Below are 15989 nucleotides of genomic sequence, written 5' to 3' on the forward strand. Positions count from 1 at the left end.
AGGATCCTTGGCATAAGAGAAAACATTCCTAATCTAAGACAACTTGGACCCTAATCTTTTCCATTTTGTAGAGTTCAACATGTTTTTCCCGACGCCAATCGTAGCTTTTATCGTTATCTGCTGGCGCCATCTGAAGAGAGCCGATTCCAGTGTTGTATTTAAATCAGCTGATATCGACCTTTATGCAATCGATTCCTTGATGACATGATCTTGGGAGCTTCGAGTTACCACATTCCTCTTCCCAAATTTTGGTGTAAACACATGCCCCCAATTTTGGGATAAAAATAATTTTATTCAAAAATGCTCATGCCTGTGCCTCCGATAGGTCCGTAGTCACGAGAATCCTGATCTGGGGTCTACTACCAGTCAATGTCTTTGCCAGCTTATGAGCCCATGTTTCAAAACTTTATGAGAGCATCATTGCTTCACGAGCGCTTGAATCCATCTTTCTAGGCATGTCTATCCGACTCTGGCGAGAGCAACTCAACAACTCAGTTTTGTTTCTCTTCTGCTTAGTTCCTCGAGTGCCCTTGGCTCCACCGGACCCTCGATGGTCTAATTCATCGCTATGAGGATCTTGAGTGGTTAGAAGAATTCTTGTGCATAGGGTGATTGTGTCGCTCATTTTAGCGCCTTGTCGAGCAAGAGGATCAGCTACTATGGTTAGAAGAATTCTTGTGACATCACCTAAGTTTTCTCACCATGATCGTAGAGCGTTCTAGTGTTTGCAAGGGCTAAAATGTGTGGACACCTTCCCCATGTTTACTTCATCAAATGCCCATCGAGAAAACCATAGACTTCCTTCCCACGGTTTCCCAGCCACCGAGAGATGAGCATTCTTTAGTAGGTGGCTTTCTTTCCCATTGTTTCCCAGTCACCGAGAAATTGGTTGGGTATATGGGCATCTTTTAAGCAGGTGGCCTTTCCCCTTCCCCTGATGCAATTTTATCAATGGGTTGATGTGACTGGGTCCATGATGACCTTTAGCCTTATGGGGATCCAGACTTTCTTCAATCCAAAGAAGTCTTGGTGGGCTGATCGCCAGTCAATGCAAACCTTTCATATCAATCCCACGATATTTTGTAATTATGGGAAGCAATAAGTCTGAATTTGTTGTATCTTCATGATCCACCCCCTGAATTTTTGGAGTGTCGATCCATTTCCATATCTGACTTTAATTCCATAACTTTGGTGAAGCCTATCTTCTCACCTCTTGGGCTATATATACGGGCCATGGCTATGGATCGAAAAACAACCTACTTTGTCCCAAACCTTCCGTATCTTTGGTGTGATTCTACCTTCCCATAGTTTTGAAGGCATGGAGAATGGCAAGAGGTCTGCTGAGGAGGCCTTCAATGGATCTGTATCACCACGTCGGCGTCTTCGTCATCAGGAGGGTGCAACCCAGGATGCTCCCATCATCCCGGAGCATAGGGCCGATTACACTCAACTGCCAGGGTCATCCTCAACAACAACTCATTGCTAGCTCCCCTGCTACCCGAGGAGGTGGATAGACAATGACGATCTGCTTGCCTCCATTGATCGGGCTAGCTAGAAGCTCGTCGACTGCCTCTCCATCGCAAAATTGGCTCTAGCCACGGCTCGATGCCGATCACCCTCTGAGGCCGACCCGGTGGAGGATAGGTTGGCCAAGGCTGAGGCCAAAATCATGGGAGAGATGCCTACCACAACTTTCTATCTCTTCTTAATTTTATCTTCAAGACCTTGATCATCCCTCTCTTGAATCTTTTTAGATCTATCAGCTTAGCTAGAAAGCCTCTGATCAGCTACGGAGTACGCAATAGGATTCGTCAATGCTAGGGGCGCCATTCTAGTGGTTCGCTTGCACGACATCCCGAACCATGTTAGAGAGGTCGCTCTTCATGGCATTCGTCATGATGCTGCCATGGTGTTGGCTACTACGTAAGACCGCTCTAGCCATGAGCTTCGGCTACTTCCCCTTGGTTTTCCAGCCACTGAACACCCTAGGGATCATGAGCGCCTGGTCGAGGATTTCTTTGACCCCACCAACTCTATAGCCCTTACTTCCTAGGCCGATGACAAAGTAAACAAAGTGTTTTCTAGCCTGTATCTTGTAATAGGTGACACTAGCAAACAATCTCTTTGTCATAAGTGGTTTCTCTTTTGCTTCGTACTTCATGTTCCATGCATCAATTTATCCGTGTTTGCTTTGCTCTTATAGGCGATATATATCATACCGGCTTTTCCCCCTTCGGGTTTATTTTTGAACTAGAGGCGACACCCTTCTGGTATTGGCTATTAGAACCGATCATTGAACAAATCGGTTGTCAAGTATTAATACAAATGCTAGGATAATATTTCTTTAGATATTTTCCATTGATTGCTCTTTCAAACTCTTCTTCTCCACCTAGTGTTTCCAAAATATAAGCATTGCTAGGCACACAATGTTTAATCCGATAAGGTCCTTCCCAATTAGGCGACCATTTGCCAAACTTGATGTCCTTTGACCCGATCGGCAATTTTACTTTCCAGACTAAGTCGCCTTCAGAAAATTGTCTGCCCTTGACCTTTTTATTGTAATACTTTGCAATCCTCAATTTATTGGCTTCAATATTCTCAAGAGCACGCAGTTGATGGCAACTCAAGTCCTCTAAGTCATCTATTATAAGATTCTTGTAGACTTCGGCTAACAAATTATTTTGCAATGTGACACGTCTCGATCTAGTTTTAAGGACTGCATTATGACCATACACAAGCTCATAAGGCGATGTTTTAATCGATCCATGATAGGCCATCCTATATGCCTATAATGCCTCATTAAGCGTTGAATGCCACTTTCTTGGCTGCTCCTCAATCTTTTTCTTGATCAACTTAATCATAATCTGATTGGATGCCTCTGCCTGGCCATCAGCCTGAGCATAGTAAGGAGAAGAATTTAGTAGCTTAATTCCCATACTAGCAGCAAAATCTCCAAACTCTTCTTATGTGAACATTGTCCCTTGATCGGTGGTGATAGTTTGAGGAATCCCAAAACGATACACAATATGCTCCTTGACAAAATCAACCATGTTCTTTGAGGTTACCATCTTCAAAGGAATTGCCTCAACCCACTTAGTGAAGTAATCCATTGCTACCACAATGAACTTATGTCCTTTACTTGAAGGCGGAAAAATCTGGCGAATTAGATCAATTCCCCAACCTCGAAATGGCCATGGTTTGATCATTGAATTCATAGCCGATGCGGGTGATCTCTGAACATTACCAAAACATTAACAGTCTTGGCACCCCTTATAATATTCAAAACAGTCTTCCAGTATTGTTGGCCAGAAATATCCAGTCCTGCGAATAATCCATTTCATCTTATAAGCCGATTGATGAGCTCCACATATCCCTTCATGCACTTCACCCATCAACACCTTAGCTTCTTCTTGATTTAAGCATTTAAGCAACACCCCATCGACTGTTTTGTAATACAGCAGATCATCTAGTAAAACATATTTAGTCGATTTATACCTTAGCTTCCTGGTAACCTTCTGTGACAGATTCCTAAGGTAATCGGCTATTTCAACTCCAATCATTATTCAAGGTTTCACTACTTAAGATCTCTTGAAATACTCGATAACCTGACACATTTTGAGCTAAACGATTAGCCTCTTGATTCTGTGCTCTTGGAATATGTTGAAGAGAGACATGAGGGAATTCCTTGAGCAACCCTTGGCACTCATCATAATATCCCCTCAGAGTATCTTCTTTACACTCATATAGGCTAATCAACTGATTAATAATTAACTGCGAATCTCCTAATACTTTAATTGCCTCAGCCTTTACTTCATGAAGAAGTTGAAGCCCCTTAAGAATAGCTTTATATTCTGCTTGGTTGTTGGTAATCATTGGTTCCGCTGGAAAAGCAAACTCAAAACTTGCCCCCGAGGTGAAATAATAACAACACCAATGCCACCACCTTGCTTGCATGATGACCCATCAAAGAACAACATCTAGGGTACTGGCTCCACATAGCCAACACTTGGCTTATGATGTTGGGTGACAAAATTGGCTATTACTTGCCCTTTGACTGCTTTAGCCAATTCGTACCTCAAGTCAAATTCTGACAACGCAAGAATCCACTGTCCCATTCTTCCATTTAATATTGGCATTGATAGCATGTGCTTGATCACATCAGTCGTGGAGACGACTGTACACTCAGCCGACAACAAGTAATGTCATAACTTAGTGCAAGAGAAATATAAGCATAAGCATAACTTTTCGATGGGAGAATATCTTATCTCTAGATCTAGAAGCCTCGTACTGAGATAGAAAACAACTCGCTCTTTCCCTTCAAACTCTTACATCAGGGCCGATCTAATTGTTTGGTCATCAGCCGATATGTACAACTTAAAAGGCTTACCTTGCTAAGGAAGGATCAGCACGAGTGGACATTTCGTGTATTCTTTTATCTCCTCAAACGCTTTTTGTTGTACATCACCCCATTTAAATTCTTGATCATTTTTTAATTTCAACAAGGGAGAAAACGGCAGAACTCTATCCAACAAATTCAAAATAAACCTCCTGATAAAATTAATCTTACCACGCAAAGATTGTAACTCTATTTTAGTAGTCAGGGGCACTGCCTCATCAATTGCTTTCATGTTTTTTTGACCAATTTCGATTCCTCTCTCATGGACCATGAAGCCCAAGAATTGTCCAGCTGATACTCCAAAGGCACACTTATTAGGATTCATCTTTAGACCATGTTTTCTTGTGCACTCCAAAGTTTCCCGCAAATCAGCTAGATGTTCCTTGTATCCTTTGGATTTTACCATCACGTCGTCAATGTAAATTTCAACAATCCTGCCGATCAACTTATGAAAATGTAATTCATTGCCCTCTGATAAGTTGCACCGGCATTCTTCAAACTAAAAGACATCACAACCCATTCAAATAAACTGATTGCGCCAGGGCATCTAAAAGTTATTTTTGCTATATCTTCCTCAGCCATAAAAATTTGATTATATCCTACATTGTCGTCCATGAAACTAATAACCTTGTGCCCGACTGCCGCATCTACCAACATATCGGCTATCGGCATCGGATAACCATCTATGGGTGTAGCTTTGTTCATATCTCTAAAATCGATGCAAACTCTTAACTTCCCATTTTTCTTATACACTGGAACAACATTCGATATCCATTCTGCATATCGACACGATCGAATAAATTTCGCTTCTAGCAACCTCTCTGTCTCCTTTTTTATACCATCAAGAACATTTGGGTTGAATCTCCTCAGAGCTTGTTTAAACGGCCGATATCTAGATTTGATTGGCAACCGATGTTCAATAATCAATCGGTCTAGACCAGGCATTTAATAGTATTCCCAAGCAAAACAATCTTTAAATTCCTTTAATAAACCCACTAACTCTTGCTTATACTCAGGATCCAACTTGGTACTTATATACATTGGCCTAGGTCTATCTTCAGAACCAATATCTATCTCTTCTAATTCATCGGCTAACATAAAGCCATGCCCTAGTTTACCATCTGTAACATCTATTGGATTATCCATTAAGACAAATTTTTGAAGCCGACTTCTTGGATCGGCTATTGGCTTTCATTACTGATCTTAATGAAGCCTCCTTCCCATAGCTTGCCAGAAAAGCACTCAAAGTCTTCTAGCTCCCAAAATACTAGATCGGCTGTTGCGATACTCACAGATTCATCAGCGTGAACCAGCTCGACATCATCTCCATGCCATTGAATCAAACATTGATGCATGGTTGATGGCACACAACAATTTGCATGAATACAGTAATGACCGAGGCGTAAACTATATGAACATTTTCCATCGATGACGAAAAATTTGGTGAGCAGAGTCTTACTCTCGATTGTCAGTTCGACATTCATTGCCCCCCGGCTCTTAGACGCATTACCCCCAAAATCCTTAAGCATCATGTCGGTCTCAATTAAATCTCCTGATCCCTTGCCAAGCTTGCGAAAAGTGGTATAAGGCATAAGATTGACAGAAGCACCTCCATCCACCAACATCATGTTCATCAGCTTCCCATCAACAAAACCTTTTACATATAAAGCCTTTAAATACCGATGTTTGACTGGCTTATCGAATATAGCCTATTGTATAACCATCAACTTGGCAACTATCTCTTCATACTCCAATTCATCAAAATCTGAATAAACTTCTTGATCTGTTGGAGCCCTGAATTCTGACGGTAGCAGAAAAGCCATTTGAATATTAGCCGATGGTTGCCCTCTATCGGCTATTTGTTTAGCACGCCACATTTGAGGTTTACCAGATGCCTGAGCCTATTCTAATTCTCTATTCCTTAAGCATTGCACTCTTCTTTTCTGGCTTCTAGTCAGACCCCCTGAACACCATTGGCCTTCCTGCCAAATATATTCTTCCTCATTACTTTCTTCTTCATAATCAGCCCAGTTTTGATCAACAATTCACTTTCCAAGCCAATCATGAACACTTCTATTTTTAAAGCGCCGATCTATGTTATTATGATGATACTCATCTTGAGCATGGATAGACCAACAGCTGGTTTGAGATTGCCTAAACTCCCAATATTGCTCGCTGCACTCTGGACAGTTATTTCTGGTAGGCAATTTCAAACCTTCGTTCCAGCAATGTCTAAAGAAAGGACAATTCCAATGCGATTCAGCTTGCTTTCTTTCATACCTCTCTTTTTCCTGTTGACGCTGGTATTCTCGCTCTTCTAGCCAACACTGATAATCCTTTTCCTTCTGTTGCTGCTATTTATTCAACAAAATTTGAGACGTAAAACATGGCCTTGTTGCCCCATCCTTTGACATCTCTCCCTGCTCATTTCGGCTCTTTTGTTGGTCACGACGCCTTCTAATTTCTCTATATTCATTAGTCGATATTTGCGTCTCGGGATCGACTGTTCTAGTTTCTCTTGATCTAGTTGATGTTAGGACTTTAGTCTTTTCTTTGAGTAACCTTCCGTGTTGAATATCATCAACTTTCATCTTTCAAGGTGTATCAAATTTGAGCCTTCCGTGTTGAATAGCCCTCTGTATTTGTTGTCGAAACACTCTGCACTCATTAGTGGAATGAGAAGTGGCGTTATGAAATTTGCAGAACTTCTTGTTCTTCAACTGATCAGGGGGCAACATAACATGATTATCGAGCAACTTGATCTGTCCCTTCTTGAGCAAGAAATCAAAGAGCTTGTCTGATTTTGTGATGTTGAAATCATAGCTTTCTTCAACTCCTCTTCCCCAAGGATTTGACACCATTACTGTCTTCTTACCCCAATTCGATTCAGCCGCAGCAACCTCTTCTTCTTCATCATCCTCATAGTCATCATCGACTAAATATGGATTATAGGCTTCGGCCATTGTGGTACTCTTCTAGAATTGGGTATCTCTACACATATTCTAAAATTAGCTATTGAGCATTGCCACTCGTTGAGCCAATTGACCTAAATTGTTAAATTCTTGCCCCAGCAGCTTCTCTCTCCATGTTGGCAACATTCCTTGAATAGACAAAGCAGCAAGTTGATCATCAGTCAAGTTTAATGAGAAGCACAAATTTCTAGTCCCTCGGAACCTCTGAAGAAACTTGGTGCCCAGTTCGTTAGTTCTCTGCCTTATGGTCGTCGGATCGATAATTTTCTTTTCTCCGGTCCCAATATAAAAATATATATGAAACTTCTTCTCCAGGTCAGCCTAATTGGCAATGGAATTAACTAGCAGGGATGAGAACCAAGTGAAGGCTAGCCCTGATAGAGACAAGGAGAAGAAGCGAACTCGATGGGCCTCTTCAATGGATGCTTCGCCCAACTATGTAAGATACCGACTGACATGTTCTATTGTGCTTGTGCTATCTTGGCCAGTGAACTTAGCAAATTCTGGGGGCCTGTAATTTGTAGGAAGAGCGACCAAATCATACCATTCTGGATATGGGCATTTGTACGAGAAGGTCTGCCCTTTCAGCTTCGAACTAAACTGATTCTTCATCATTTCAGTCACTCTAAGCAACAACTCATCAGTATTTCAAGTTGGATTACTCTGCAATTGCTGGCCCATCTGTGGATTAAAATTTTGGGTACCTTGATACCCCAGGTTTGGAATCATGTGAAGGGTTAATCTGTGCCATAATGATACCCATGTGGAATCTCTATCTATTGGGTCCTTCGCTAGTTTGCTGCTTGAAGTCTCTAGTTATAGATATTAGGATCTATGTCTTTACGAATCCTTTGAACTGATGGCGCTATTTTTTGAGCCGATGACAGTATTTGGCCTGATATGCCAAAATTAACTATCTGGTTCTAATCTTGCCCTGTTGGCTGTTACACATGCTATACTAATGATCTAGGATTATACTGTATCTGATTAGTAGTAGCACCTTGAGTCTACTCAGATGAGCTCTGAACTACCTGGACATCATCATTGCCAGCTGGTGCTGCTTCTTGATGGCTAGTATCAGCTTGATTAGTCCCCTGAGTCGATGGATGTGGAATGTTGTAATAAGCTGGCCCAACCTGATCAACTGAAAACCCACGAAATACCTCTTTCATCTTGTTGTGGAATGTGTTCAAGAAAACTTCATTATGATTCGACATGGCATCATGAACAAATTTGTTTACAGCCTCTACGAAGAAATGCCTATCTTCAGCTTCATCTGCATCTGTCTGCCCATGCAACAGAACTCTTGGTAGTGGATATTTTTGAACAATTGTATTGTCACGTGTCTTGGTGTAGGACAACAAACACTTGTTCTGAAATTCTTCTATAGCTTTGCTGATGATATCTTTATCTCCATTAGGTAGGTCTTCATAAGGCACCATAAGGATGTCACTGTTGTTTTAAGCCGCCATGACAATTGTGGGGTCCCACCGGGCGTGCCAAAATGTGTGTTGGCATGAAAATGTGTCGACACATGGCAAGCCGGAAGGATCTGCTTGATAGAGCAAGGCTGGAGATCCGCTTGGCTTCAACGCAGGGGTAACCGATCCTATGAATTCCTCCTAAGACATGCCAGTCAATTTGACCTGCAATTGACAAGGAGAGAAAGTTTATCAATAATTTAAGGTAGAACATGCTAGTCTTTGCCTAGACTGTTCCAAGTGTGCCACTTTGGGAGTAGCCAGATGGGAAAATCGACTAAATAGCCAATACGCATAGAAATCGACTGTTATGGACTATAAAGCTCATGAGTAGTGATTGATTTTTATGTTGACAGGTATAGTACATGTAGACATAAGTGAGATCATCAGCTAGGCAGATATTACCAGTATAAAGCATTGAGCCGATGAATCTAATCGATGAAGGATATAACATGAGAAACAAATCAACTGTCTAATACAAATGGATCTACAAACGCTCTGAATCTAATCTGTTACCATCAACAGTGAGGTTCAACCGGATCGATGGCACCTATGATGATAATAACAAACTAAAACCTTAGAAACCATAAAACCATCTATACTTCAATAAGCTTTCTGAAAGACATGCTATACGTGAAGGCTCAGGCAAATCGGCTAGTCGATTCGGGTGAAAAGGAACTACGGTGTGTGAACAATCGACTATTTCACATGGATAAACCTATGGACTCATTAGACCTAACCTGCTATCTCTAATAGTGGGGTTCGATCGGATCTATGCAGCCGTGATAAAGACAACAAATCAAACCTTTAAAGTAAATAGATCTATTCTCGTTTAACAGAATCATGTAAACACACTGTAGGCATTAACGCATAGGCGATCGGCTATTTAGCTGATGCAGGCATAGCAAACAGTTAAGGTCATGCCTAATCAAGAATAGATCTACTAACTAGCATCCTCCAATCTACAGTGTCATTAGTGGGGATCGACTGAATCGTTACAGCCATAATAGCGAACTATAGACCAGATTCAACTAGCCAGCAAACCTCTTTAAGATCATACATGCCTTAACCGCATGCTATGCACGATCAAGATCAAAGTAGAAACAGTCGATGAAACATAAACCATCGCTCAAGGTGAACAATATTGTGTTGTAGCAAGGCAAGCGATGGACTAAAAAGATATGAGGTCGATATAAATCGATCTCGACCGGGCAGGTTGATGTTGCTGCAAACTAACGATAATAAGAACATCAGCAAGATCGGTAACTTAATGAATCTACCCAAAGGATGCCACCCTTAAGTAGAGTCAATAACTTTGACCTTAATCTAATTTGAGCAGTGGAGGTCGACCGGATCGATGTAGCCGTCCTTGAACTAGACAAGAGTCGATAACTAGCTTATACTAGAGTTCACAGTGAAGGTCGACCGGATCGATGCAGCCACACAAATAGAAGTATAAGCCATGACGGTACTTACAGACAAGTCAGAGGTCGGCCGAACCGATGCAACCCTGCTTGCTAAAGAACTCGCCAAGATCTACTCTACTCCTACTCCTAAGGGTTGGCTGGAGCCAAAAAAAGGTAAATTGTATTTGATTGATTGGATGTCCTTTTACAATAGTTGGGGTTCAATATTTCTACCTGGAGCCTAAGCATGAATCCTACTTAAGTATGATTCATTACAATCCTTGGCATAAGAGAAAACATTCCTAATCTAAGATAACTTGGACCCTAATCTTTCCCCTTTTATAGAGCCCAACATGTTTTTTTTCCAATGCCAACCGTAGCTTTTGTCGTTATATGCTGGCGTCATCTGAAGAGAGCCAATTCTAGTGTTGTATTTGAATCAGCTGATATCGACCTTATGCAATCGATTCCTTGATGACACAATCTTGGGAGCTTTGAGTTCCCACATTCCTCTTCCCAAATTTTGGTGTAAACAATGCGCAATATTAGAAATCTACTCATTGGTGTTTACTCGAAACACCAATAGGAAGTGCCACTACTAGAGGCGCCACCTCAAGAATCCTTATCTTCAAGAGTGAATTGAGGTACTCGATCAATGAACTTCCACAACTACCAAGGGCAAGATTATAAAGCAACCTCAAGTGGGCATCAGGGAGGATGCACATTTTTCTCTGGCCGAGGGTATCATGACTCTTAGAAGGTCTACCACCGCTTCGACAACAGACTCGTAACCATTGAAGAGACAAATGATGTCAAACAAGGTATGTTACATAATCATGCGCAATGGTAGTTAAGCATGGGACATGAGATGGCCAGCCTCCAGTAACAACAACAAAAACAAAATCAAAATTGGAAGGCTCTATTCCAGCACCTCTACATCCAGCCACCTCGTTGAGCAACCACGACAACAGCCAGCATGGGGAAGAAGGCATCCCCCATGTATCTAGATAAATATTTATTTTCCTTTTATTATTCTTAGTTTGTTTTAGAAAAAAAAAAGATGAATAACTAAAAACAAAATAAAAGTTATCTTTATAGATATATATAGTTATAATGTGTGATCTAAAAATGAAAACAAAATAAAGAGAGTGTGTCTAGTTTGCTTTAGTTTATTTTTAAGTGCTGAATAAAATAAAAAAAGGACTCTGAAGATCATCTCTTAAAATGGAAATGATGAATAGTTGCTCTGTTGTAATTCCTTTCAAGTATCTAGTTTTTAGCCTTGAATTCTCCTGAGTTTTGGATAAGATTGTTTTGATATAAGGATTTACTCTGAACTTGAAACTCATGGGTAGCATATGCTTGATCAAAGTCTAGGTAATTGACGGATATGATATGAGAAGGTCTGAGTTGTTGTTTATCTTATTCCAAGTGACACTAAAGTTTTGGACATTTATCTTTTAAAAAATACAAAAATGCTACATGATGAGTTCCTGTATGACAAAGCTTGACTTCCTACCAGAGCCATCATGTTATTTAGGCTAGAAAAACTTCCACAGATATGTTGCTTGTTTTGCATTGAGTTTTGTCAAGCTTTATTGACCCTTATGAGAGGCTTGTCATGCTCTTAAAATCAAGATCACGTACACTCCACCCACATATGCACTACTCCTACACTAGGGGTAGGTGCAAAAACATGACATTCCATTTAGATCCACCCAAAATGTTTTACTCCTATACTGGGAGTGAACACCAAAAATATGCTTGATAGGTTTTCCATCCACCAAATAAATCCTCCAAAGTTCTTGTTGCTATCTCTCAAAAGTTTTGTTGCGGAGAAGAGGCATGGGCTATGCAAAAGTTATTCATATAAAAAGAAAAAAGATAGTTGAAAAAAATGGACAAGTGTCTGAAATATTTAACACAATGGGTACTCAGATGCCTGCCTGACAAAAAAGAGAAGAAAAAAGAGATGAATAAGATAGCACATGTTCTCTAGCAAATGTTTTCAAGTTTCAAAAGAGAGATAAGTTTTTAAGGAGCAAAGTAGAATCAGGCTAGCCACCATATATATCCACCTCATATATCCACACACATGCACATCTTGATTTGATTGTATGTCTCAACTCTCTTTGAATCCAAGGTTTGACTTACAATATATGCATTGCAAGTATGCTCTAGTTTTCTCCCTACCGATGAACTCCACATAAGCCTTAGTGCTAGGAAGAGAAAAGGCATAACATCATTTTATGCCTTGGTAAGGATCCACAAATACCACATATATTGAGAGAGTTGAGAGTGTCATACAATGGAATCTCTGAGTTTTATTTTGAAAACTTACAAAAACTCCGGAACAATGGTGGAACAAAGAACTTGAGACATAGTGCTTGACTTGATCATTTTGTCTTTCAATTACTCAAGACCCAAGTGAAGGCTAAGAAGCCCCATGGTTGAAGCTAATATGGGTAAGTTTGAAAGTCAGATTAGTTTATTCTAATCTGGAGGAGAATTTTGGATTGAACGCATGTGTACTTTTGAGGCGTAAAAGCATTGTAGCAACTACTGATCCATTACTAAGTTTGGCTTTGCTCAAGGACTAGCAAAGGTTAAGTGTGGGGGACCTTATTGATGGTCATTAACATCAATCATAAATCATCAATATAACCTGCATATATACTTAATTCCATCACCAAACAAAGGTCTAGGGGTTTAAACTAATAAATTCCATGAATTTGTGTTTGCAGTAGGATTTAATCAGAAAATCGTCAAGGTGGACCTATTCATCAGAGCAAATCATGTTTATCCATGATGAAACCAACTTAGGAAGGATCTAGAATCATCCAGAAGGCAAACCACCAAAGATTGGGCCAAATGGTGCCGGTAGTGGGCCGGTCGGCCCAACCCCTAGGCCGACCGGCCTGTGGGTCCCGCCTATCAGCCTCCGCTTAAACGTCGGTTTTTCCACTGCCTTAAAGATCAAATCTACGCCATTGCTCAATGTCATTTTGATCCGAGGGTCCAGATTTGACACTACCCCTATATATAGTAGCCCCTACCCCCCCTCCGTGGAGCCATCTTGGAAACCCTAATTCATATCTCTCATTTAGATCAACACATGCTAGGAGAATTAGGTCTAGAACTCTCTAATGTAGTAGATTAGTTGTGAGGGAGTGAGGGTCGAGTTGGGCTCATGCTCAAGTTCTAGATCTAGTCTTGGAGGCTCGGCAAAGCATTGTATCTTCACTTCTATATCTTGTAAGACTTATTATCAATTTATCATATTCCCATCTACATGGCTATGCTTACTTTGAATATATATCTTCCTTAGTTAAGGTTATCATTACTTTTGTGTGCGGGTTCACAGAGCGCTTAACTTGCTAGTTTACCGGTTGGGCTAAGTAGCCGAGCCTCATGTAAACGTGGTGCTTACACGATGCTTTGCTTGTGAGTGCATCCTATTCCCTAGCCGTGTAGTAGCAGTGGGACGTGATAGCCCCATCTATCCTCTATAGTCCACCCCACGTGAGCAGGTTCTTAAATTGTAGGACCGTAGTCACGTCAGTAGAGTTATCCTTCGTGGTGCTCTATATCTAAGCAGCGTCCCAAAGTACACAAGAGTAGAGTTAGTCTTAGCTATAGTTGGGTGTATATATATATACTTTGACCATGTAATAGGAATATCATAGGAATCTACCTCACCCATTGTTCTCCTGAGTTAACTAGTTTATAGTATCTTAGTGATCTATCCCCTGAGTGTCATTATGCTTAATTCCTATCATTATATTCACCCCTGCTTTAGCTATGCTGGTATGTTGATTAGTAGACATTCCTTTCTTCTCCAATAAATCTTTACCCCCACTATTTTCCTGTGGTAAAATATAAATAATGATACCTAGAATACTCCCGGTAAAATGCTACAATGGTATTCTGTATGCTTGCATAATCCTTCATATTCTATTTGCACTTAATAAATACCAACAAATATTATTTACTAAAAACTTGGTCAAACGTGAAACACTTAAGCTAGCACGTATACCAAAATTACATTCTCTTAGGGACAGAGGTATATGGGTGGGCTGAGAGAAGGCAGCAAGCCGGCTGTATTATTAGCCTTGCTCTACGATGGTTCCTGGCATAATAAGTGGTGGGGACGGTATTGGAAGTTGGAACGACATTCAACACTCACACACACTTCCCTAAGGGCATCCCCAATGGTTCCCAAATAGCTAGTCTAGAAAGAATTCCATTGGTTATCAAGGAGAGAGATCAAATAGCTAGCGACTCCCAAATAGCTAGTCTAGCACGATCTCCTAGAAACACCTCTCTCACAACTCACATAACTCTCTACTACGGTGTTCATTTTTATTATTTTTATGCCTCATCTAGCTAGCTATTTGCAAATTGCCATTGTGGACGCCCTGAGTTTTGGGCTTCTTGTGCATCTTTCTAAATTTCGGTGTGAACACATGCCCCCCAATCTCATGTGTAACTCAATGAACCCACTATAGAGGTCCCCTAGGGCTATAAATTTGGAGGCAAGGAGAAGTAGAAGGAATATTGCTTGTGTTCATTTGTTGTGCTGTGACACATATTTTTTCTTCTTCGTTTTCTCCTTTTAGTCTTCTTCTAAACAATGGTTCACGGCAAGCGTCCAAGCGAGGAAACTCCAGAAGCCGTGGATCCGCCTCCACACCTTCGTGTCCCCCTTTATCACCAAGGGTGAGAGGGAATGATTTCTTATCTCAATGGCTGCCTTGCATTAATCCTTCGAATATGCAGAGCTACCTCTCATGTTGCGGTGCATCGGCCAACTCTGGCGTAGGTTGGACAATAATCGATTGTGCATTTTACTTGGTCCCTGGTATCTTCATCTTCATCCTCTAACTCCGAATCATATGATGGTCAGGATGTCTAGAATCTTATCCGCGAAAGGAGGGAGGCTGAAAACCTATATTCTGAAGCAATGCATGAGGTAGGTCAGCTCGAGCTATGTCTCGACACCGTTAAAATAGCCCTCTCTACATCTAAAGAAAAGACCAATGTTGCTCAGATGAGGGCTGATGAAGCTCATGCTAGGGCAGTAGGTAAAATTTCTTTGAAGAGTCTTTCCTTTTATATTCGTGACTTTATCCGATAACCCTTTATTTTCATTAGATCTTGAGGAACAACTAGCTGCTTCTTGTTGCGAGATTGAGGAGGCTCATCACCGAAAAATTGACCTAGAGAGTCGCCATGAGATCCTCCAACGGGCAGCACATGGCACAGTTGCAGCAGTCAACGCCAGGGGAGTTTCTCATGAAGATCGCCTATAGGATATCTCGGTTCATGCTAGAGAAGTGGCAACTCATGGGGTCCGCTCTGGTGCCGGTACCGCTCTGGCTACAGCGCAACTGTGTTTAGGGCATGAGCTCCATCACCTGGAACCTGGTTTTTTGGACATTAATCAGCTGGAAGATCAAGAGGAGCTGATTGGAGACTTCACTAATGCTGCCAAGGCTATTGCAGTGATCATCCATGCAGAAGATGTTGTAAACAATGTTTTCTTAGAACCATAGATTATATCTAGGGTCTTATAAGTAAAGAATCTACTATTTGAATGTCACTTTTGATCCTATGTCTTTTATTGTTATTTTTTGTTCTAAAGGCAATACTCTAGGTGTCAGCTATATTTTGAGCCGATGAGACTCGACTATCAAGCATCGACCCAAATACCTGGGTATAGTACTTCTTTACG

Source organism: Miscanthus floridulus, chromosome 18, assembly GCF_019320115.1.
Source record: "Miscanthus floridulus cultivar M001 chromosome 18, ASM1932011v1, whole genome shotgun sequence".
NCBI classification, from domain to species: domain Eukaryota; kingdom Viridiplantae; phylum Streptophyta; class Magnoliopsida; order Poales; family Poaceae; genus Miscanthus; species Miscanthus floridulus.